We start from the raw sequence: 21,134 nt of genomic DNA, 5'->3' as shown, positions 1-21,134 counted from the left end.
ATGGTTCTCCTCACAAACCCATTCAGGTTTACCTCGTCCAACGATTGTACTGTAATGCTGTCGAGCAGAGGCACGTTGATCCAGCTCATTATGCTGTTGTACCTCTAGCTCGAGAACAAGGCGTGCACCATTTTTGCTTGCAGCTGGATTTCTGGGTTTGGGATGTCTGCCAAGCTAATACCATCGTTGGTATGGACCTTCACCTTGTCCATTCCCAACATGGCATAGACGTCCCTCTTCGGCTTCCTTTCCACCTTATTTGGCAGCCCCAGTGCCCTTTCCACCAACTTCGGGGTCAGCTCCGATCTGCACTTGTCTAGCGGCTTCATTCTCGCGTACCGTAATGGTGCCTCTATTTCTGTTGAAGGTGCGCAAAAAGTTAGCGCACTGGGTGTAGTCCACCCTCTGACCCAAAGCGTCTAGGTATTTCTGCAGATGGCACTAGTCTATGATTTGGCGCACCGTCGGCTCTTCGATGGCCACGTCTTCAAGGTTGAAGATGTGATGAAACTTCAACTAGTTGAAGGCTCTCGTCTCCACCGTGAGGCCGTACTTCGCTTGCTCCTCCTCCGAGAAGGGGAGCTTTCTCGCTTTGTCCTGGCTTGTCATGATTGATGCCTGCAAGTTTAGCCATTTTCACCATTAGTGCTTTTTGACAAATAACTTGTTGAAAGAAGAAAAGCGTAGCAGATTTTATTGAGTATAGCCTTAACTTTTCTTTTCAGACTTTTACCATTGCATTTCAAATTTTATTGACATTCCATACTTAGTTTACTTTTTAAATTCCCCCTTACGATTCCACCTTACCCCCTCCCCCTTTGGAACGAGAAGAATCCATCCCAGGATTGGAGGTTGAGAGGACAAGGGCGTTCAGCATAAAGGGCATCGGTCTATTTGCACAGGAGCCATGCATAGAAGTTGGGGTTGTACTCTAGCTGAACTTCTTGGTCTAATTAGAATGGGCGGATACCCACGTGCGTGATGTATGTCAGAACATCGGTTAGGAGATCGCCATAATTGATTCGACTTGGAATATGGAGCTCTTCCTCTATTAAGAGGTGGTCAAGGTAGGGATGCCCCTTGATGTGCTCTTCCATGGGTCGACGAAGAGTGGTTAATACTCGATACGAGGTTGGCACAACGTAGGTGGGGTCGCACTCTGTTGTTTTGATTGCATGGTGCTGCTCAGCATTGGTCATTATGCGGCACCCCTCAACTTCCCATTGCAGCCTAAGTGTGTACCAACGCTTCAAAAACGTGGAGTCCGTATTAGCGAGCTTGGATAACTTGGTGATTTTCTGATCAGTGATAGTAGCAGAAGTGGTTCGTTGATCGTAGGATGTGATGAGACGTTGTTTAATGGCTTGCTCTTTGGAGATCTCGCTCTGTTGAGCAACTCAGTAGAGCACATCGAGAAGCTTTTGCAAATATGAATTCAAAAGTCTCCCAAGAGCAAGGCATATTGCACACTTCCATTACAAAGGGTTCTTCTAATAGGCCCAAGTCCAAGAGGTCATAGCTGAGAGCTAGCGACACGAAGGTGGCATCGAGTCGTTTAATGCACTCCACCACGTCATCCCCGGTGTCCTCAGCAAGGTCAGAGGCTAGCGCTAGAAAGGATTTTCCTTCATAGGAGGGCGTAAGGCCGACGGACAGTCGGGGTTTGCTAGAACTAGAGGCCTTAACAATACATAGTTGCGGTTGGGAGTATCCTTGAGCCTGCAGTTGGGCTGTTTGGAATATGGGTGGATTAGGGTCAGCCACAACGGATAGGCCGCTGCAGTCAACTTTTCCATGGGGAGTCAGCTTGACTTGGTCGGGTGATGCCACCTGTGATAGTGGCTGTTGCTTGGGCTGATAGGTGTGTGCGACTCTCTTGGGTCAAAGCGTAGATGAGACGGATGGCTGGGGCTCTAGAGAGCACTGCGGCCTATGGTTTTGAGGCGTTGGGGGACTGGGCTGATCAAGCTTGAGGTTGGCGTATGAATAGTGCCCTTGGCCGTGGGGACCTTTGGGATCCACAGCCAGGTATTTTCCTCGTAGTAGTCCTATTCACGCAAGAGGGCTTTAGGGACCCATCTTTGCTTGATCACGTGGCGCTTCCTGTGATTGCGTCTTGGCCTCCTAGGTTTAGAGTTCTGGGTCTTATGAGGATAGGCATGTCGACTCCTAGGCGGTTGTTGCGGCTGTTTAGGCACCCATTGGAAGCGAGGCTATTGGGCCTTCACTTTGGTTGCTGCAGGCTGCGGTTTATGGAAGTCGGGGAGTGGCAACCGCGCACTACCCCCCTCCTTAGTCTTGCCTATGGATGTTTCTACCGGTGGCTTTGCGAACGATGATGGTGTCGCACAGCCCTTGCTGAAAGCTGTGACAATGCGCACGTTGTCGATTGCTAGGTGGATGCGCTGCGATTCATAATCAACATTGCAGTGAGTCTACTTTTTGAAGGTTTTCCCCAGCAGTGACTCCGTGCCAGCGTCTGTAGCACTTGGCAACACGTAAAAAAGCATTGGAACAGTCTCAGACTCAATAGAAACGGTGACTCTGCACTTGCCGAGAAGTGCGTACGATTGAGCCCCATATGGGCTTAACTTGGCAGTTGTGGGTTGAAGTAGTGGTTTGCCAAGTTGGATCCAATGATTGTGGGTTAAGACATTGAAGTATGCTCCCTCGTCGATCAAGGCATTGAAAGCGCATGTTTGCTTGGTAGTGACCATGACACAGAGGTAAGCGGGTTCTATGGATTCCTCATCGTCTTCGTTGATTTTAGTGATTGTAGCTACTCGTACTTTGACCAACGATTCTAACAATGGTGGCTCATGCAAAGGATGCGTGGGAGGGAAGTACTTCTTGACATGACTGCCATTGAAGAAGCCTATTCCCTCACCGTCTAGTGTCTCAAGCTCGACATTGCCGGCTTGGCTGATTGCACAAACCTTGAAGGGTCCGAGACCTCTGAATTTCATTTTTTGCTTATGCCCTTTAACTGAGTAAAGGAGCACTAGGTCACCCTATTCAAACTCACACTGCTTAACATGCTTGTCAAACCAGCTCTTGCGTCGGGCTTTCTCATAGATAAGCGCATGGGTTGCTAGAAGATGAGTTTCTTATAGGCGTTCCAGCTTGACCAGGCGTTGCGTCCATGCCTCCTTCCCTTCCCATCGTTCTTGAAGTGCTATTCTCAGGCTAGGAACAAAGAATTCTAACGGTAAATTGCCTCAGTTCCATAGGTCAGCCTGAAGGGGGTTTGGCTGACAGCCGTTTTATAAGCTGTGCGGTAGGCCCATAAGGTTGCCATCAGGTTGTTGTCCTAGTCACTTCGTGAGGCTGAGACTACTTTAGTAAGGACGTTGATAAGAATCTTGTTAGTTGATTCTGCCTGGCCATTAGCCTGAGGGTAGTATGGTGAGGATTTGCGATGGATGATGAGAAAGGTGGATAGGAGATGTGCTACTACTTTCTTCCTTGAGGTCTAGATTTGAATTTGAGTCACTATCTTTAGCATGGTTACTCTTCTCTAATAATTTGACAATCTTCTTTCCTTTTGCTTCCTTACCCTACAACAAGATTTGTTCTTCCCTCGATGAAATATTAAATAAATAATTTGGACTATTAGAAATAATATCATTTCTATAGCCAAAGATTTGTGGACCTCACATTCAATCCTCCTACATAGATGGAATGTAATATTTTCCCCTAGGGATGATTTGCTTATATAGAAATCCTCCAAGCAGTATTTAAACTATGGTGGTATAAGTTTAACACAATAATCACCATGTTTAAGGTTAGAAAGTCATTCACCTTTTGAGAATAGGTAGAATAGTAGAGAATAACATATCTAAACCTGACAGAAAAAGGAGAATACAAGAACATAGAGAATGATTCATCATATTTCAGTATAGAACGAAAATAGACACATAAGGCGATCATAAAATAGGAACACTATCGCCATTGTCATTAAGATTCATTAAGTATAGAATACATTATAAATCATTGTGTGTTGTAGCTAAAGCCACATGACCAATTGGCAGGTTCAAAATTGTACAACTATTGATACATGACTATTGAGAACACATTACAACCCTTTGGTCCATCCCATGCATGTGGCCAGCACACTATCAAGTGCCCAACACTATTGTAGATGCCACCAAATTCTTCAATGAAGACCATCAACATTAGTGGCCTTCCATATCACCATCACCTCTTCAATAGTAACATCATCCTTACAACCTTGCATCACCAATACCAAAGTTTTTTACCATCAAAGACTAAAGGAAATCCCAACTTTGTGATCCACTACAACTACCATTTTTCCAATGGAACACTACTACAATCATGACCGTCATCCAAACATGGAAACCATCATGGATGCGCCCACACACCATGAAGAGGGTAAGTTCCATGGGACTAGCAATTGTCTAGGAAAGGGCTAATGTTAACCCTCAAATGAGAATCCAAGTGCCATATTTTAGATTGGAAATGAACCAGTTTAGGCACGATCCATTCAATGTACAATTGAAAATCCTTGGAATTAACAATGTGATTGTAAATATATTATGAGTTTTGGGCTTAGTCCCATGCAAATTGTAAGACTTCCTAAGAGAATGGGGTGCCCAACATTAAGTGGAAACCCTAAAATGTGATATGCATAGAATCTAAAAAATAAATGGAATATTTTATTCTAGTTTGTGCCAACTTTTGAGTTTAATATATATCCTTGCTCTTACTTCTCCTTTGCTATTGTGTGATAGAGGGACAGAGAGGGTTGGTGAGAGAGAGATTAAAAGTGTGAGGGATCAAAGAGTCAACTGCTCCATTGCATCTATCTTCACCTCCTCCTTCTTCCTTCTTTTATTATTCTTGTAATAGTTTTATCGAGCTTTATGGGAGATTTGAGATCATTGGTGGAGCATGAAGAGGCAATCATAAGGATGATGAGACCACCTTCTATTGTTTCGAGTGGATACTACAAACAAGAGGTGATAGAGCCCTGTCTACTATTATCTCATAGTAATTGGGTGTTCTTTTTACTTGGTTATGAGTCCAATGGTTTTGACTATGGAAGTGAGTGATCAAGTGAGAGCTCATTCACCATGGAAAATTGAACTCTTGAGGCAATAAGAGGTCTATTCATGTCCCATTGTTAGTGTGTGTGCCTCAATCATACTATAGGGTTTCACCCATTCTTTTTATTAAGTTTCTATGTGGTTATTATTCTTCCTAGTCTTGCAGTCATTTCCTAGGTTTATGCAATGGCTAGAGTGAGGTAAACTACTAACAAAATTCCTAACCCCTTAGTTGGATCAATACATCTAAAGTTAGGTACAACTCATGAAAATACATAGTAGGCAAAATGATTCTAAGAATTTCTAGAGGTTAGTGTTTGATATCATCTCTAAGGATATGCTTCAACAATTTCTAAAATTATTTAAGGATGGTTTACATGCTCACACAAAGAAGCATGAGGGGGGTATGAGAACCTCCTATGTATGTGGCTTGTCAATTTATGGTGTAGAAAGTATTAGTCATTTGTCAACCTTCCCAAGTTCTAGTTTTAGGCATACCTTTTGTAGTTCAATGGAATATCTATCAACTTGTCCGAAGTTAAAGGTTATTGTGTCTTCCCTCACCGAAAAATCGTGGGCCATGTTGGATCTTTATAGTAGATTCATGCTTGATTCTTCCTTATTATTCCAACTACTTTTAAAAAATTACTAATCACTTTGAATGGACCTACCAACAAGCTCATAGATAGTTGAAAGCATCTCTCTCTTGTGCACCTATACTAAGAATCCATGAATTGGTAGCTAAGTTTTATGCTCATATATATATCCCTAAACTGTGCATTGGAGTTTTCCTTTGCCAACATTATCTTTATTAGTAAACAACTCATAATGAATACAAAGGTCATGTTCAAAATAAGTTACAATTGAGCATGAGGATCTCACCACTATGCTTTTTGAGAATTTCGACATTATCTCTTGGATACTCTCTTTAACTTCTTGTTTGAATCATCACGGTTTTCTCTATCTTGTGAAAAAAATCTTGGACTACCATTCTTATCACTCATTGCTTATCTTTTTTAATTACATTTGACTTCCAAGTTGGTGTATGACCTCTTATTATTTACACTGGCAAAACCTTTGATAGGTATTGAGGATAATCTCGATACACACATATTCTATGATCTAATCTTGATGCCAATAGTTGTGACTTAGTTCCTTACTAGGCCAAAGATTTTATAAAGTAGAGAAATAGGGCAAAATTTCATGGAAACTATATCAATATCCAATGTCTCAAATTGAAGGTTTGCCCATTTTCATTAATACCTAGGTAATTGTACAAGCAAGGGTAAGATGGGCTACCTTGAAGATCAATGTGACAAGACAATTGTAAGCCTATTTTTCAAGAAATTTATGTAGGCATCACTAAAGGTTGCTTCAATTCTTGATACATAGCTCTCAAAATTTGCTACTCTCAACTTTGGTGGCCTACACTTTTCAAGAACATAGTTCCCTATGACATGAAATATTGTGATAAGTGTCAATGTTACAAATTTGATCAAGTCAAGGAGAATATGGATCTTACTTTAATTAAATCTTTGGGCATTCATCTTTGAAGGGGTGATAAGCTCTTCTATAAGAGAGACACAATCTCATTATATCATAATGGCTATCAATTACCCTCATAAGTGAGCTGAAGATAGGGCATTTCCAAAAATTGATGCTAGGAAAATGGTTATCTTCTTTCATAAGACTGTTATCTCACTCGAAGGTTGCAATTTTATCAACCAATTGATATAACATCTTGTCAATATGTTAATGCACATTTAATATCACTAGAAGGGGAGAATAGCAACACCGATTTTTGACGAAAAGAAGTGGCGTCACTATTAATGTGACACAAATAGCGATAGTAATCAAACAAAAAGAAACATGGCCGAAACCCGAGCACAGCATTTTGCGAAAGAGAGGTCAAAATATCAAAGAGCGAAAGAGGGTGGGAGAGGAAGAGAAATAGAGAAAGAGAAGGAGGGAGAGCTTCTCCGTGCCATCGCAACCTCCGCCGTTGTGCCGCCATTCACGAAGAAGAGGAGGAAGTATACAAATGGCGAAGAGGAGCCATCACGAAGAGGAGACAAAGAATCCATCTTTGAGCCTTTGCGGTAGGTACATTGCTCCCTCTTGCTTTGTTCTTGTTCTTTATCCTTTTCTTTTGTTATTTTTTTATGAGATTAATGAGATGCACTGAGGGAGAAAGAGAAGAAATGAGAGAGGGAGAAGAAGAAAGGAAAAGGAAGAAAGAACGAGAGAGAGAGAGGGAATAAATATGAAACATAATAAAGAAAGAGAGAAAAAGAGAAAGAGAGAGAGGGAGAGGGAGAGGGAGGGAGAGAGGAGAATGAACGAGAAAATAAGAGGTGGTAGAGAAAAACAAAGAGAGACTATAGTCATGCAAGAGGATATTTCATGATTAAAAGCTTGGTGAAAGAAACTCCCTACACCTTGACATGTCACAAGGGCCATTGCACTTGAAAAGGAGTGACCAAGTCTTCACTAATGGGAAGCTCGACTCAACTCACTTGTTTGGACACCTTTAGAAGTGTTTTCAAAGTGTTAGATAGAGGCAAAAGATATTATGCCAACACTTCTGATACGCTCACTTTCAAAGTAAGTGCTAAAGGTCCCCTTCATACTTCGAGAAGTGAACTTGAGTAGTCAACCTAAAACTATTCTTAAGCTCACATGGAACCATTTGGTGAGAAAAACTTGAGTGCAGGTAGCACTAATAGTGATAGTCAAGCCCTTGGACCTCATGGAGCTAAGTCATCAAAATTGACTATATCTAAGAGATGACAACCCTAAGAAGACTAGGATCTCACCTTAATTAGCCTAGAAAATCACTCACAAGCGATTGGATCATCAAAAAAGGGAGTTCACCTATTGTGTAGTATTGTAAAAAATGTGATTGAATGCTTGTTTGTATATGTCATGATTGAATTGAAAGTTTGACCACCATCATCATAAAGATACTTGCATTTGTATTGAATCACATTGATTGTGGAAAACAAAAGCCTAGTTGTCCATGGTGCACCTACATATACTTGCAAGTTAGTAAAATTGCAAATTTATAACAAAGAAACACAAGATACATAAATCAATCAATCAAAAAAATAAATCACAAAATACATTAAAATTTTTGAGAAATAGAGAGACCAAATATTGATTGACTCTAGAAACCCCTACAATCAGAGCTTAGACAAAGAAAAGAGACTGTGAAAAATGAACCTTATCATCAAAAATATTCTTAAGCTTACACACCATGCAATAGAGACCACATTACTAAATGAGCCTTACTAGGCAACAATGACAAATTAGGCAACAAAACCTTTTAGCGCCTAGTATACAACACATCGAACATATGACAAATTTGGAGAGTGAGAGGTGTCTTTCTCAGAAGCCACCACTTCATTGCCTAAACTTAGACAAATTGTTTGTCGTAACATAGATAAAATGGAAAACGATGAAGGTTGTGATGTTCAAGATCACAAGGCGTATCTTGATCAACATGTCCCATGTGCTTGCTCTCAATGCAAGTTGGCAATCAGATGAAAGCATCACCTGTCTATAGAACATATATGATGCTTCAAAGAGTTTCAATCGTAGATCATTGATCAAGTGATCTGAGACTTTGAGCAAACAATAAGAAAAGTGTGTATCAATCATGCGTTATATTTGTAAACTAATTGAACGCCATATAGAACAATAGTGGATGTGACCGTAAAATTTATATAAGGAGGTGATGTCTCATCCCAAGAAGGAGTGCACCTATTCCAACCAATTAGAAGAGTTCGTGGGCATGCGATGGATGGAGTGCCCGAGCCAATCCACCAGTTTGAAGGAACTACCCAGTCTATACCATCAATACCAAAGGAGACAAGCAAGCTTTCAGACTTTCCTACAATCTTGGAGCCTAAGATGGAGACAATGATCGATGCATTGATGCCCATGGATAACAAGACATCTAATTTTCTTAGAGAGGAAGTATCCATACCATTATATGATGGGTGCCGAGTATCTGTCTTGAAGACGCTACCTGCACTCCTAAGTGTGCAAACAAAATACAGGTGGAGCGATCCGAGTGTGACTAAGTTATTCAGGTACCTTCTACATAAACTTCGTTGATTTATTTTTGACACCACAGATGGAGTCCAACGAATATCATTTGATTCATGTGCCACTACAACAAAAACGAGGCATAGACGCGCAAAGTCGGGCGCGTCTATCACAACGTCAATAAGTGCGTGTAAACGTGCGTGTAAATAGACGCGAATTTTGTGTCTATATATCCGCGCAAATAGACGCTAATATAGACGCGCCAACAGACACATAATTATTTAACCACCTAAAATTGCAATTCACATAATTAAAAAACCAAATTTAATAATTATTCAACCACCATAAATTGATTCTTGAGCATGCACATGTGCGCATGATAAAAACCATAGAATTAAGAATACACATATATTGAATCATTGAATTAAAAAAATAGAGTTAATAATTACTTGAAGTACCATTGGCATCCTCGAAGTGAGCAAGGACACCACAATCTTGGGTATTTCTCTTTTCATCTATACGTTGAGTTCGAAGATGTTTACCCTCACACCAAAGTGCATTGAATAATGTGCACTAGTCGTAAAAGATAAAAGATCAAACTAGACATGCTGGACCCTCACGAGGTGTTTGTTAGCAAAATATACTGTGTAGATGAAAGAGCCCTTAAGCTATGGTACACTTACTTGGGCCTTAAAACAAAGATCAACATTACTCCTACTCTAGACTTGGATAAAAGTGCCAATGAAGACTTGAGTGTTTTATGGCTCGAGACTCAATCTATGAATGGAAAAACATCATGTCCACATCTAGGTTCTATCTCACCCTTCAAGTTCAAAAAGGGCATGGGGTTTGGAATTCCTGGCTTTTTTAAAGGCAAGCCAAAACCATTGAATAGTTTGCTGGAAGGCCCTCCCTTTTTCTATTTTGAAAATGTTGAGAACGTTCCCAATTCAAAGTGGGAGACCATCAAACGGCATTTTAATGGCATAGATCCAGAGTTCACATACTCTAGATATTTTTCAGCATGCTTTAGGCTGAGGTGGTTATGTTTATAACCTTCCAGTAGATGGAAGGTTGTTGATCCTTCCCCCTACTCCCATGACAATCTTTGAGGTGCTTTCGAAAACAAAGAAGTATTGGCCCCCATGGGATCCGAGAGAGAAGCTGAATTGCATAAACACACGGGGTGCCCCTAGCATTATATGTGGATTGATCAGAAAAATATTTTATTCCCACAAAGAAAGCAAGATACCTTCTTATCTTCAACATGAGATTGTCCTGGCATGCAAAATATGGAACTTGGTTTGGGTCAGCCCAAGCCAAGCTGCCCCACTTGAACCCCATGAGATTGAGCTGGTGCTTGGATATGATCGTGACCACACTTGAGGCTGCTCTACCCTTTCAGATCGGTATATTGCATTGGGCAACTCATTTGAGGTCAATACTATTGTGTATAGTCTTTCACCACTGAAAGAATTATATCCACAAGGTTTAACAGTTCTGTCCTTATTCTCGAGCCTTGGTGGGAAAGAAGTGGCATTGCACAAATTAGGTTTAATTTTGAAGGCTGTTGTTATTGTGGAGATCAATGATAAATGTAAAAACATAATAGCCAGCTAGTGGAACAAAACCTTACAAACATGCCGATTTCAAATGGAGGATGATGTTAGAGATCTTACTGATGATAAGTTGGCTGAGATTGTGGATGCAGTGGGAAAGATTGACCTCATAATTGGGGGAAGCCCCTGCAACAATCTCTCAGGCAACAATAGAGTAAGCAGGGTATGACCAAACCTCTTAACATCTAGTATTTTTTTGAATAGGGCATGATTGGATAGGGCATGATTGGATGTATATACAACATAATTACACCTGGATCATACGCTAGGACATGATATACATGTATAGGATCATACGGACATGATATACATGTATATACGACACGATATACATGTATAGGGCATGTACATGCATAGGACATGATATACATTACCAACTTTACTTCTTTCTGAGTATTACAAATATACATCCAATCATTCAAAGCTAATTACATATATGTGATTTCATGCCCTATATACATCCAATCATGCCCTATACAAATGTGATTGGATAGGGCATGATGATTGGATGTATATATAAATCAAAGATTGACTTGTGCATTTGCAATATATAGAGAGAGAGAGAACTTATCAATACACTCACATGTCTCATTTAATGTTGTGCACTTAACCTAGCCATGCATGCCAATTCATAGCATGAGTAGATTGATGTAAATCAGTTGGCTTGTGCATATGCAAGCTATTCCAATCATGTCAAGGTGCACTTATAGCTCACATATATTTGATTGATTGATGGATAATATGCCTTTCTCTATCTCTTTCGTGTATACCTTCATTGCATTATCTTTCTCTAGCTAAAAACCATTCGTGCTTTATCCACCTATTGATACGTAAGTGGGATAATATGCAATTGTAAGTGGGATGGTCTAGTAAGTCACTACATATATATGTGCCAATTGACTTGCCAATGTGTTATTTCTTATCCTCAAGATTTGTTATATATGTCACCACATAGGTCAATTGATTCCCTAAATGCATGCATTGATTTCTTAAATTGTTGTTGCACGTCTGTAAGCATGTGTAACAGGAATTATCTGTGCATATACATGCGCTATTACACGCGCTGACAGACGCGCCACGCAAGTATAGAAAAATTTAAAAAAAGTTGTGGCTTTCTTTTCAAACCTGTGCTTTCCTGCGTTTTCTGCAGTTCGAGCTCGACATCACTACTCGTGTCTATCTATCACTTCATGAAGACAATGAGGCAAGGAAATAAAAGTAAAAATAGGACAGGAGGAAAGAAGAGCCAAAGAGTAAAGAACAAGAGCCAAACAACAAGAAAGAGAACAAGATTGAAGCAACTTACCAAGGGAAGGGAGAAGGAGGACAAGGAGCTTGCAACCTAGCCGCCGCCACCCATTGGAACAAGCAAAGAAGGTGAGTTCTTCTTCTCTCTCTCAATCTTGTTTGGTTTCTCTGTTTGTTTGTCTCTCTCTTCTCTCTCTTCACACGCTAGATCTTGTCATCTATGGAGGTTTTCTAGCTTTATTTTTTAAGCAAGTTTGAGAAGAAATTGTGCGATTGTGCGCATTTGTCAGTGCATCCAGATGACAGTGTAGACGCGGCTATAGACATGGAAATAGACGCGCTACAGATGCCCACAGAGACGCACTGACAGATGCTCACAGAGATGCAGGTATAGACGCACAAAGAAACGCAGGTATAGACGCTGTATGTAATATGTTTTATCTGCACAGGGTAATATGATTTTTCTTGTGTAGATGTGGAATCCTGGATCCTCCAGCACCCCATTCAACAAGGAGCAATTCATGGGGGAGATGACCAATTATCTTGGTCGCCCTCCCACTGCAGATGAGGTTTTCAGTGTGATGTTTGGGACACATATCACATCTTTGCCTACACAGGGATCAGCTGAGGTACATGGATCGGCCGAAGCACGTGCATCTGCAGAAGCACGTGTATCGAGTGAGGTAGAGGGTAGTGCACGTCGAGGGAGGAGGGAGAGTGGTGCGAGAGGACGAGGAGGTCGAGGGCTTTGTGGGGGTTGCCTAGGTGGTGGCTCTCGATCACCCTCACCGGAAAATGAGAGAGGTGAGCCTCCACAAATGTACTACTCTATCCTGATGTTGGTGGTATCTTGCATGACTTTGAGGGGAGGGAAGTGATAGCCTACTTGAGGAGTGTCGTGCATGCCACATACAAAGATTGCATGATTTCCTTCAAGCACCAAAAAAATGGTTTGTGGCAAGAGGTGATGCGGGCAGTACATAAAAGGTACCCTAATCTCGAGAATTCACAATTCTCAGATGATTGGGGATGGTCAAAGGTGAGAGACGCGCTTCATAACAAGAGGTCTCACCTTATGACGCGCGCAAAGGAGTCATTGCGGAGACAAGAGCAGGGGCACCCTAGATATGGCCAACCACCCAATTGCCACGGCAAGGAGTGGAAAGAGGCCAAGAAGAGAGCAGCGGAGAAAATGACAAGTCGCCAGCATGCAGAGGCGCGACGTATCCAAATGGCAACCATGGGATCCTCGCATTATGGATCGGGTGGCAGGGAGTCATGGGAGGCTGACTTTGTAAGTATTATTTAATTTCTTTTTTTAAATTAAATTTTGTAATTTGTTTCACTTCATTATGTAGTGTGTTTTAATACGTTGTATGTTCAAATTGTTTTGTAGTATCATATCATTGGTAGGATGCCTACTCCTAGAGAGGTAGGCTACCATGGAGGTCATAACCGGGCTTCCACTTGGCATCATTTCTACGAGGAGGGACTCATCACGGAGGAGCAATATAATCACGCCATGAGGATTCCGCCACCAAAAGAGGTATGTTTTATTTTTTACATGAAAAGTATAGATAACTCTAATTTTTTGTTTGTAATGGTATTTATATACATTAATCCTTTGTGTAGGCGAACCCTAATGCAGTTGAGGATAGCGAAGGAGGGACTAGCAGTAGCGGTGGCGGCAACGGCAGCGGCACAAGCAGCGGTGGTGGTAGTGATGATGATGCCTCTTCTGAGGAGATATAGAGGAGCCCCATGCATGCATGCCTCCCCTTGGCTTGTAATTTTCATTTTTGATATGTATTACTTTCAGCTAGTTCTTGCGACCATGACGTCACAAGCACTAGAACTCATAATGTAAAAATGTTTCATCTATATATATGAAATTTTGTGTACTACATACATTGTTTTGTTTTCAGTATCCAATCTTCGAAATAATCTTTCTCTGTTATCCCTAAGCATACAATTTGATGTTGATGGGGGGAAAAAAACCAGAGAGCATGTGGCCACATGCTCTCTGGTTTTTTTTCATACCTTTGTTTTGCGCGTCTATCAGCGTGTCTAAATTGCAGGATAAATGCGCATCTATTTTCATCAAAAACTTTCAGAGTAAACGCGGTTTTAGACGCGTAGATACACGCTTGTATAGACGCACAATATGAATATGTAAACTTTTTAAAAATATGATTATGTATTTACATAGCGCATTTATACACGCGTCTATAGGCGCGTCTAAGTGTGCATGTAACTCTGATCATAAGCGCGCTTTTAGACGCGATTTTGTAGATGCGCAAATAGACGCTTTAATAAACGCGCTCGATATTTTTTTTCACAATTCAAATATTGCGTCTACAAGCGTGTCTATGAACCCTTTTTGTTCTAGTGTGCATGGAGCCACATTGATTCTACCTTTCCAAGCTTTCCACGAGAGCCAAGGAATCTTTGACTCGGTCTTGCTATGGATGGCGTGAACCCATTCGGTCTATACTTAACATCTTATAGTGTGTGGCATGTAGTGCTTGTTAACTACAACATCTTGCTATGGCTTTCTATGAACAAAGGACACCTCATCCTTAGCTTACTCGTTCCTGGCTGCTACAAAGTCAAGAATATGGATGTCTATCTCCGCCCATTAGTCGATGAGCTTAATATTTTATGGGAGGAGGAGATCATTGTGGAAGATATGAGCAAGCGTGATGGTCGACGGTCCGCCAATATACGAATCATTCTCATGTGGACTATGCATGACTTTCTGGGATTTGGGGAGTGCTAAGGTAAGTAGGCTTCCGTTCTCGTTGGTAATATCTATCATAGCTTGTTCAAGTTTCTATTCATTGGATAGAGGTGTTGGGATAAGTTTAGTTACCGCAGGTTATCATGAATGTCCATTGTGTGGGCCATAGTTAGAACTCCCAAATGTCACAAACCATGAATAAGATGGTATAACAAGGATACGTCGCTTTCTTGCTGGAGGGTCATGAACTGAGGGAAGGTTTTCTTGGATGACCTCTAGCACGAATGAATGCCCAAAGCTGGTATGAGTCGCATCCAAACAAAATGTGACGATTCTTAGTTTTCTATGAGTTGTCATATTGAACCCACTTACAAATCAACCACTTGTTGGATCCCATGTATATTTTCAAGAATGTGGGCAACTTACTATAGGACCACATCACAGGAAAGAGAGACACTATAGAGGCACGAATGGATTTAAAGGAGGTAGACAAGATGGAGGCACTTTGGTTGCAGTCGAGTGCTGATGGTTGCTTGCATCTGCCTAGTGCTCCCTGAGTTTTGTCCACTAAAGAAGAGCACTTTTTGAAGCAAATTATCAAGTCTATCCGCACTCCGATGGGTATGATGTGTTCTCTTAGATCCGGTTTTCTAAAGAGAATCAATTGTCAGGGCTAAAATCCCATAATTGGCATAAGCTATGTCAGGTTTGTACTACGAATGGATTGTGGCATGCATATTTTGCTATTTGGAGTACAGTCGCTATTCGTTATTTTTCTTCATTTATGGCAGTTTGTACTACCGATCGCAATCAGGATGATGCCTTACTCAAAAAATATGTAGGATGATTTACAGGTTGTCAAATTTAGTGCAATGGATCTCAAAGAAGGATATCAAGACATCCTCTATTGAATCCGCAAGGCGGGGAGAAGTTGAGATGGTCTATCTCTTTGAGAAATACTTGCCCACTAGCATACTCACGATACAAACCCACCTCTTGGTGCATCTTGTAGATGAAGAAGAGATTGTGGGACCTGTCCATACACGATGGATATTTTTCTTGGAGCACTTCATGAAAACCATGAAAGACTCTGTGTGACAACAAGCTTCGCCAAAAGGTAGCATGGTTGAAGAGTAGTTGGTGTCCGAGATATTAGTGCATATCTCATAGTGGCTACCAACAGTGGATTTAGACAACAATATGCTATGGTTGGTGAAGGATGATGATAGACTAACCGGAGATGTGGTGGTTGGAAACGAGGTAGAAAAAAAGATGGATGTTGCAATGGAGTAGAAAAAGAATCATTTTTGTATGTTGCACCATGCCTCCATGGAGACGTGACTTGCTAGGTACGAGCAAGCCAGGAAAGATCGGGAAGAAGCGCAATCTGAATTTTGACCGCATGGAGTTTTGATTATAGCCTCTCGTGGAGGGGTGGAGGTCTCTATTGAGGAGTGGGAATTTTTTAGGGAATGTAGTACAAAGGTGACCACATGTTTTATAAGATGTCATATCTAGATTTTATATGTGACAACTAATTAATCGTTTCAATATACAGTACAAAATATACAATGCAACGTGGTCGCATGGACGATATTTTCGCGTGGAGTATATCGATAAAATGTGCTCCACAACGGATTGTGGTGTCATGGCAAAGTTCAAGCAAGAGAGTCAAAAACAAGCTACGGATCCAAACACCATTGTAGAAGAAATGGATTATTTTGGAAACTTGCAAAGTATTATCACGGTGGATTGCCGTAACTTCTCCATGATCCTATCGATGTGCAGTGGTTCAAAGTGGTACTGGAAGGAGCGGTGGCAACTATTCGATGAGGCCCATCTAGATTTCTTGAAATAGATTCCGAAAAAAGATGGACGGATTTGTGCGACACGTTTGTATTACCAGCCCATTGTAAACAAGTGCATGAAGTCATGTTTTTTAAACTTTTATCACGACATGGTGTATGTCACAAATATTAAATCTCTCTTGTATATGATTTTAAATATGTAATTTTTTATCCAAACCCCCGACAACCTCGATGGTGGTGTGTTGTACCTTCAGCTCCCCGAACTGTGAGAGTATATGATGAAAGTAATGTTTCCAACGTAGATGATGACAATATGCAGATAGAGGGGTCGATATTACAAGGGGTAGAGGCCGTCCAAAGCTTGGAGCATGTAGATAAGGCAGAATTGAGTAACAATGATGGAAAGATAGGAGGCCAAGAATTCTTTGAGAACGAGGTGAACTCATCCTTTTGTTGTGACCTTTCTATCGACCTTCCAGTGTATGCAGAGTTGTGTCAGGAGATTGACATGGGACCATAGGCTACGTCATACTTGGAACATCCAGCTACTCAATTTGTTGATGAATCGCTTATAAGGGTACTCTAGAATATGCCATTTTTAATAATATCAAATTTTTTAGAGTTATATTATTGTGCTTTGCTTAAATCTGTATATTGATTATGCTAACATCAATTTTTGTCTATGCAAGTGACCTTTGTGGATATTTGGATAGCACGATGAGTCGAGGGATGAGTGACGAGGAGCTACAAGAGATCTTTGAAAGGTGAGAAGGATCGAAGCTTACTTGGAACTTACTTGGAAGTGAGCTATGGTGGAGAGCAAGAGCCAGAAGAGAGAGACACACACAAATGGAAACTCCAACAGTCACAATGTGTGACCAAACCTTCTTTTATTCAAACTATCATTAAAAGAATAAAGAATAAAGTGATGATGACGAGTGCCTGCCACCTGCAGTGTGCAATGGCGGGTACTGTCAATGTAGTAATACACAAGTGGCTAGGCAAAGGCACTAAAAAATCAAGGAGATAAATGTCATGCAGACTAATGACTCTGATGAGGAGTACATACTTGCAGCTAGTTCTTGTGATGCTATGCCGTTGACCGATGTTCACTCTATATATGTGCAGTGTTGGCTTTCGAATTCTGGTGCTTCATTTCATGTTACACCATGCCGTCAGTGGTTCCACTCCTACCGCACTATCTCTGGTTTAGTTCACTTGGATAATGACATATCACTTGCTATTGTTGACATTGGGAATGTACGCCTATAGTTCTCTACTGGCAGTACTTTTCTATTACAAGATACATATCATATACATATGCTTACATGCAGTCTTGTGTATGTAGGGCAGCTTGATGATGCTGGGTTTCATGTTTCATTTGGGGATTCTACCTAGAAGATCACCCGTGGTGGCAGACTTGTGTTTACTAGAGTGCCAAAGCTAGCAACCTCTATCCTCTTGTAGTTGATGGGTCTTATGTTGACCATGTTTTGTCAATGCGTTCCGTCCCACATGTATCTCTTTGGCATGCCCGTTTGGGCCATATGTCCTTGAAGGGAATGAAAATACTTTTTGGTTTGCATTACTTACCGTCCCTTGACTACACATGTTTTGATTCATGTTAGCATTGTCTTTATGGCAAACAGACTAGAAATACGCATAAGAAGTCTGGTAGGACATACATGCGTGAGCCCCTGGCATTGGTACATTTGGATGTCTGTGGGCCCATGCCATGTCAATCTCTGGGTGGTACAAAGTATTTTGTGGCATTCATTGATGATTTTTCGCGTAAAGTCTGGGCTTACCCCATTAAGCTTAAGTTCGATGTCTTGACTATATTTCAAATATGGCTTGCATTTATTGAAAACCAAATTGAGCATAGACTAAAATACCTTAGGTTTGACAATGCAGGAGAATATGTGTCATGCTTTTGAGCAGCTATGTGACGAGAGGGGTATTAAGCATCAATTGACCGCCCCTTATACCCCACCCCAGAATGGTTTGGCTGAGATAAATAGAATCATCCAGGAGTGTTACACAATATGCTTAGTCATACAAGCTTACCACATAGCTTTTGGACTGAGGCACTCTGTATAGCTGTGCATGTCATAAATAGATCACCTTCTAGTGGTTTGGATTTCCAGGTTGCAAAGGAGGTATGGACTGGGAAACCTCCATCTTATGCGCATCTACATGTCTTTGGATGTGAGGCATTCTTCCATGTGCCCAAAGACAAGCGTACTAAGTTGAATCCTAAGAGTGTCAAATGCATTTTCCTTGGCTATGAGGATGTAGGCGAGATGGGTTACCGCCTTTGGGATTCGCAAGCGCACAAAGTCATCCACAGCCATGATGTAGTCTTCCATGAAGACAAGATGCATAGACAGCTTCAGAAGGTGGTAGAGATACGCAAGGTTATATTTCGAGAGGAGCCACATACTCTTGCACAGCCAGTTGGACAGCCTCCAACAACAGTTGATACACATAGCAAAGGTGTTGGACCGGCCGTAGAGCCTGCCATGAGATTCTACTAGAGATAAATATCCACCTGATAGATTTGAGCCCTCGATGCATTATGTCTTGGTCACATATACAGGAGAGCCTCTCACCTATGATGAGGCTATGTGCAGGATGTTGAAATGGGAAGCTCAACGCGTGCGGACATTGATTATGGACCACGTGGTTAGATGAGTCCGCACGTCTACACTTAGCACATTGGTGGTCATTATGATACTCACATGGCCACTAACTTATCACTTATTATATATGGTTTGTTACACCTACCTACAACTGGCAAAGACATAGCGCCAGTTGATTAGTATAGTCGGTTATGCACTGTTTGACTTAGTAGGCCACTTTCCTTTATGTTGTATCTTATCTATACTTTGTATACATTGTATAGTATGTGGAAGAAGAAGAAGAAACCAACAAGAAAACATTTTGGCCTCCATCTCTCTTCTTTTGTTCTTGAGTGAGCTTCCTCTTGTGTATACAGTGTGTGTTTGGCGCAACAGCTCAAGCAAATCCCCCCACCACGCGATTCTTGACATGGTATCAGAGCCACACCACTGAGAGAGGCTGATTTTGAAGGCTGAAGTGAAGGAGAAGAAGCAAGGTTCGAGCAAGCAAGCAACGGGTGAGAAGCTCTCCCATTCTTCCACTCTTTCTCTCTTGGATAGTGCCTATGGAGGCACCGAAAGCAGGATCGAGCAAAAATCTCAGATTGCTGTGAGATTTGGTGTGCAAGTAAATCACTGTATATTCTGCAAGTAAGTTACCCGTTGTTATTTTTGGTGTCTGAGACCGGTTTGGCCCCGTTTTAGAGCTGCAAGGTTGCGGATAGCAGTTTCAGGGTACACTATGATTTCGGCTGTATTGACCGAAAGTGGGTGTGCAGGTTAGAGATTGCGAATCAGTAATTTTTGAGGTGTTTGTAGGAAGCAAACATAAGGTTTATCTGCAAACAAGTTACATATTACATGTACTGTTGAGCAATCAGTGAAAAAGGTTGCTTGGTGTATATGCGCCCGAAATTTGCGCCATGAATGGATGAGAGGGTGATGGTTGGCTGCAAGCAACCCACCCAATTGATCATGGGGGCCAATTGCTCCTTCCCTGTTGACTCTATCGCCACCTCTCGCCCGTCAAATGGTGGCCTAGATGGAGATCTCTGATTTTTTTCTTTCTCTCTCCTCCCTCTCTCTCCCTTAAGGGGTTGTTCTTGTGTGGAAGAAGACAATGAAGAATGGTAGAGGAAAGCTTGTCTCGATGAGACCAGATTGCTTCCGGATGGATGAAGACATGAAGAGTGCTATTCTTGAAGATGCTGAGCATTAAATGCATGCTAGAAATCAGTCCCGTAATCAAGACCAAGAAACCGAGACTTGAAAATAAGTAGTAATGCTATTTTTATGAAGAAAATTGATCTTTTTATCCTATTTGCTTTATGAAACCTTGTTCATATGGGATGAAAGCTCAATATGGTATTGTTTGCCATGATTTTGATCAGTTTATGCTCTGAAAATAAAAATATATAAGGCTACATGGCCAGAATTAGTGTTAAAATACATGAAAACACGTGTTTTAAGGGTAAAATTGGATTTTTTGCTATATAAATGAGAAATATGATATGTCACACCAACTAAATCTGAGTTTTTGCTATCAATGAACCTAAGGGCCATAGTCCACAATCAATTTTCATTTTCGGTAATTATTTATTAAAGAAAATAGAGAAAAATATCCAAAAATAAAAAAATAGATTTAAAATTAGGAAAAAATAAAAAATGGACTGAGAAAAATTAGGAAAAATTATATCTATGTTTTTGCAATGTATAACGATGGCAAAGCACGAGGTTGGCCTCAGTTTGTCCCCGTTTCTATATTTTGTGCGTATTTATCGTTCTTTTAAAAGGGAAAAATGCATAGAAACCATATCTAACTGATCAATGATGCAAAATGCTAAGAGTTGAATGAAAAGGGGCTGAAACATTGAAAGATAAGAAAAGATTTGATTTATGCATTACACTTGTCAAATAGGAAACGGTTTAAGTAAAAAGGATGATAGCATGAGCACATGGCTCGGTGCCTCCTTTCAACACAG

Source organism: Lygodium microphyllum, chromosome 21 (genome assembly GCF_053477565.2).
Source record: "Lygodium microphyllum isolate KBCC chromosome 21, Lygodium_microphyllum_v1.1.10, whole genome shotgun sequence".
NCBI classification, from domain to species: domain Eukaryota; kingdom Viridiplantae; phylum Streptophyta; class Polypodiopsida; order Schizaeales; family Lygodiaceae; genus Lygodium; species Lygodium microphyllum.
Note: the sequence above shows the minus strand (reverse complement) of the source record.